A 6,063-nucleotide genomic window follows, 5' to 3' on the forward strand; every position below is an offset into this window, starting at 1 on the left:
GTCCGCACCGAACCAAACACCCCTCTCTAGTCCCACCTCCCTGCACAATGCCCATAACCCTCCATCTTCTTCTCATCCATATACCTGTTCAATGAGGTCAGAGCTGGTCTGACTACGACATCAACCATACATTCCCACCAACCCTGATATCTTGATGAAGGGTTCAGGCCTGAAGCAGTGGTTATATATCTTTGCCTCCTCTGGACACTGCAGGATCTGTTGAGTTTCTCCAGCACTTGTGTGTTTTTTCTACATTACAGCACCTAAAAGCATTCTTTTTTTCACCCCATCAACACTCAGTTCTATTCATTCACTTTCTTGCCACACACTACCGCCACCTTAAAGACATATCTCTTTGGAAAGACGATTTTGTCCCATCTCTGTCGGAAAAGAGTAACTCTCATTTTTGAACAAGGAGCTGTAGTTCTAAATTCTGCCACAAGGGGAAATGTCCTCACCACATTATAATTTAACATTGTTCAGATTTATTGTCAGAGTACGTACATGACATCACATACAACCCTGAGATTATTTCTCCTGCAGGGAAGGCAGAATTATCACTAGTTTTTCTGGTAATAGAAAAATCTGTATTCAACCTATACATGTAAACAAATAAAGAAATGTAAACATGCTGACTGTGCAATACAGAGATATTAAAAAAATTAATAAAATGCAAAAGTAAAAGTCCTTAAATGAGTCCCTAATTGAGTTTGTTGTTGAGGAGTCTAGTGGTGGAGGAGTAGCAGCTGTTCCTGAACCAGGTGGTGTGAGTCTTGAGGCATCTATACCTCTTTCCTGATGGTAGCAGTAAGAACAGAACGTGGGCTGGATGGTTTTGATCCTTGATCAATGTTGCTGCTCTCTGACAGCACCATTCTCTGTCAATGTTCTCAATAGTGGGAAGGATTTTGCCTGTGATTTTCACTACTTTTTGCAGGGCTTTACGTTCAGGGGTATTGGTGTCCCCATACCAGACTGTGATACAGCCAGTCAGCACATTTTCTACCACACCTCTGTAGAAATTTCAAGATTCAAGATCAAGATTCAATTTATTATCATGGTAATAAAACAGTGTCATTTGCCTGCTGCAAGGTAGACAGATTCACCACTGGCAGGAATTGCCTAAGTGCCTCTTACATTTCTTTCAGTCAAACTTACAGTCAGTCAGAAACAGAGAAGCAAAAGAGAGTGCCCCCAGAGTCACCCAGTGTCCATAGATTTGCCTCCAGTGCTTCCGCAGCCCCCCACAGCCACAAAGAGTCCAGTCCAAACCATGAGCAACCTGAGCTCCAGATCCGAACCTCCAACACGGTCAGAAACCCTTCAGCACCATCAGTGCCTCCTCACATCCAGTTTCGATACCCGACGCCCCTCCAGCCAGCTCGAGCCAATCTCCAGCAATCCGCAGCCCAGCGTGAGACTCCCGACAGCAGTCTCCAGCAGTCCACAGCTTCCATGGGTTCCTCACCTCTAGTCACCAGCAGCCTGCCACATGCACTAGTCCTCAGCCGCAGAAACCCCTCACTGGTCCGCCGCCATGTCACCGTCCCCACGGGTCATCTTCTCTGCTTTTCCGTCTCAGACAGGAGTTGTCTTCCTGTCCTCTGGTACCCTCCTTCAGACTTCCACTTTCCCGGAGTCTGCAGCCCCTCGAGGCTTCAGCCTCTTAACAGGTGCCACAGACCCATGATCTGTCATACCAAACCTTCACGAACTCCTGAGGAAGTTGAGGCACTGACTTGCTTTCTTTACAATGTCATTAGTGTGTTGGGTCCAGGAAAGATCCTCTGAGATAGTGACTAATGAGAACTTAAATTTGCTCCCCCTCTCCACCTCTGATCCCCAATAATCACTGACTCAAAAACCTCTGGTTTTCCCTTCCTGAAGTCAATAATCAGCTCCTTGGTTTTAGTGACATTGAGTGTGAGGTTGTTGTTGGTGCACCCTTCAGCCACGTTCTCAATCTCCCTCTTGAATGCTGACTCATCCCATTCCTTTATACAACCCACTACCGGGGTATCGTCAGCCAATTTGTACATGATGTTGTCATACCGAGCCATAGAGTCATAAGTGTATATTGAGTAGAGCAGGGGGCTAAAAACTGATGGAGATGTTCTTACCATTCCTCACTGATTGTGGTCTGGAGGTGAAGAAATCCATTATCCAATTACACAGTGGAGTGTTGAGTCCCAGGTCTTGGAGTTTGCTGATCAGTTTTGAGGGGATGATGGTGTTAAATGCCAAACTGGAGTCAATAAAGAGCATCCTGATGAATTCACCTTTGCTGTCCAGGTGTTCCAGGGTTTGGTTAGAGCCAGTGAGATGGTTATGGAAGATGAATTGTAATTGACCTATGTCACTGCTCAGACTGATATGCTTCAACACCAGCCTTTCAAAACCCTGCATCGCAATTGATGTGAGTGCCACTGATCGGTCGTCATTAAGTCAGGTTACCACAGTCTTCTTGGACCCTGGTATGACTGACGCCTGCTTGAACCAGGTGGGTACCATGCCCTGCCGGAGTGAGATATTGAAGATATCCATGAATACATTGACCAGTTGGACAGCACAGACCTTTAATATTCAGCCAAGTACTCCATCCGGACCAAAGGCTTTCCTTGGATTCACTCTCCTGAAGGCAGCCCACAAGTTATCCTCGGGTATGGACAGGAGTGGATCATTAGGGGACATGGTTGTGTACAGTTTTGGTTCTACTCTTGTGAACTCCATGAGATACCACCCTATCCTGTCTAATGATTCCACTTCAAGACAACCAGCCTATTCCGTATATTAGTCTAACAAATGTCCTCTGAACTTCCAGCACAGTAACATTCTTAAATAAGGAGATCAGATCTCGAGATGTAGTCTCGCCAATGCCCTTTATAACTGAAGCATCACCTCCTCACTTTTGTAGTCGATTCCTTTTGCAGTATCCTGTTACATTTCCTAATTACTTGGTGCACTTATGTCATGCCTTTTGTAAATCATGCTTCAGGATACCCAGACTTCTGCAATCTCCCATTGCTGATTTTATTTTTTTTCTCTGCCTAAGTGGATGACTTCACATTTTCCCCAACACATTTCAATTTATGTACATGAACAGGCACACACATAATTATAACATCTAAAGTTTTATGGACATAAACAAGTACCTGTATATAAAATATGAATAATTTTGCACATACATACACATATACAAACTAATTGACTATATATCTGTATATACAGGTATATTAATTAGAATAACTTCTATTGATGGTAATATCAAGGATTGCACTTGAGTTTTACCTGGTGAACTCTTGTTTTAACCTGGAAGCTTTGTGGCTATAGGTATTCTGGGAACACAGGAGGTGAGTCATTGGAGGAGCTGGTAGGACCCATGGACACTCGATGTCTCCTAAGCGAGTTCCTTTTTCTCCTCTTTCTCTTCTTGATAGGATGCTGGGGGAGTGGCACTTTTTTGTGTGCCTTTACAGGGTAGACAAACGAAAACAAATGTCATGTGTTTTGTGCCCATGACGTTAAAGGAATCATCAATATTGGCTCTGAATTTATTCAAACCTCAAAGCAAAGGCTCAGACACTTGACAAGGAACTATCAAATCATTGTTAGTGGTCAAGGAAATGCTTGATGTGAGGCACACTTCCACCTCGATCTCTGCACTTTGCCAGAGGGATTGCATCTCAGTTACACACTCCAGAAGCACTGACAGCAGGTGAGCTTCATTTAGACACTGAAGTTTTGTGATGCAGACACCTTTACCCAGGAGCTTGTCAGCAAGGCCACATGTTCAGTCTGACTGGATAAGGAAAACCCTTGGAATTTTACCAATGATTTTGGAGGAATGGATCTTGTATTTTCTCCTGTTATCAGGCAATGTTTAAGTCAAAGCAAAGTAATTTCAGTCCAGTTGTAAAATCTCCCACTGCAGCAGTGGAGTCATGATCCACAGTTATCCCTCTGTCAACATCAGTGACTTCATCATAGGTCTGAAATGTCTCCTAATGCCAATAGAATAGAACCATAGAGTAGGTGCAGGAGGCCATTCAGCCCCTCGAGGCTGCAGCACTACTTAGTACCATCATGGCTGATCATACAACCTTAGTCTCCTATTCCTGCTTTCGCTCCATACCCCTTGATCTCTTTAGACATAAGGGCCACATCCAACTCCCTTTTGAACAGGTCAAATTAACTGGCCTCATCAGCCTTCTGTGGCAGGGAGTTCCACAAGTTCACAACTTTCTAAGCCCGCATCAGCGGCAGAATGAATGTTAGAGGGGGGCATTAACGTGCTAGAGCGGGGCACGGTGCAAAGCTCATAAACTCACTCAGAAGTGGGTGGGGATGGAGAGTCGCTAGCGCACGTCGCTAGACACTAGTGACGCATGATGCACCCTAGTGACGTGGTCAGGACTGGGTCTGATGGTGAGCAATAGCCACAACCATATGGGGGGCACAGCATCATCTTGCTTGGGGGGGGGGGAACAATGCCCGCGGATATCCCGCCGTTGGTGCTGACCCTGCTCTGAGTGAAGAAGTTTCTCCTCATCTCCATCCTAAATGGCTATCCCTAGACTGTGACCCCTTGTACTGGACTTCCCCAACATCAGGAACATTCTTCTGCATCTAACCTGACTAGGCCTATCAGAATTGTATCTGCCTCTCTGACCTCCTTTCTCATTTTTCTAAATTCCATTGAGTATGACCTTGCCATTTGGCACATATTTAACAACTCTACCTCAACACCCAACTGAAGGGTGGCACTGTCAATGGGATTACATCTTCAGGTATGGCCCAGTGAGTGGGGACTGCATACAGTAATTCTTTGTAGCCTAATCCAGCCCAAGAGCCAAACAGAATTTTCCAGAAGCACATCATTACCTGACTGGATGGATCGAGTGAAAGAGTTCACTCTTTTAGCCATGAAGACTACTGAGGGAATCTTGAGAAACAGGAAAAAACTCCAGAGGGTTGTTAACCCTGGCTGCGATATCACGGAGACTAGACTTCACTCCATCAAGGACATCTACAAGAGGTGGTGTCTTAAGAAAGCAGTCACTATACTCAAGAACCCTCACCAGGCCACACCATCTTTACTCTGCTTCCATGAGGATAAAAGTACATGAGCCTGAAGATAAGCACTTCGGCACAAGGACAGCTTCTTCCCCTCTCCCCCCCTTTTATTTATTTTGAAGTGATTTATAGAATTGTTTGCCCTGTGATGCTGCCACAAAACAACAAATCTCATGACATGTTCATGACTGTGAGGGAAGTCAACTCTGGCTAGAGGGGAGCACCGAGTTAGAACGTTATGGGTTCAAGTGCCAAGAGGGAATATTGCATTAACTTTGACTTTGGTTTGGACCATCAATCGAAGCTCATTACTGGTGAGCCCATGCAGTTGAAATGAATGGCACTATTTTGGGGAAAAGTGCAGGATAATTACCCCCAATGATCTGCTAATATTTAACCTTAAATCTGATTATAAAGCCACACAATGATTTTCACTACTTTATACTAATCTTATCCAAACCTATTTCATTCTTACCACAAGGATAAATTTACAGCCAATTGATCTGCAACCTGGAGCACTCAAAACAAAAGCCACCCTGTCATTGGGAGGATGGGCAAACTCTACACAGATAGCACCAGAGGTCAGGATTGAACCCAGGTCACTGGAGTTATGAGGCAGCTGCTCTACTCACTGTGCCAGTGTGTACCCTGGTCAATACATCTTCATCAGTATGAGAGGTCTTGCTGTGCACAGATTGGCTCTTGCATTTCCTACAATAGAACAGTGTCTACAACAGTGCATACAAAATTATGGTGAGTATAGATAAAATGCAATAGGCTTTTTCTACTGAGATAAAAACTTGAGGACATGGTTTAAAGGTGAAAGGGGAAATGTTTAAAAAAACAATAGGGGGAAATCTCTTCACACAGAGAGTGTGGGAGTATGGAATGAGTTGCCAGATGAATTAGTAAATTCAGGCTCCAGTTTAACATTTTTAAAAGAATTGAACCGGTTCATGAATGGGAGGGGTACGGAGGGCTGTGGTCTAG

Source organism: Narcine bancroftii, chromosome 1 (genome assembly GCF_036971445.1).
Source record: "Narcine bancroftii isolate sNarBan1 chromosome 1, sNarBan1.hap1, whole genome shotgun sequence".
Classification (NCBI taxonomy): Eukaryota; Metazoa; Chordata; class Chondrichthyes; order Torpediniformes; family Narcinidae; genus Narcine; species Narcine bancroftii.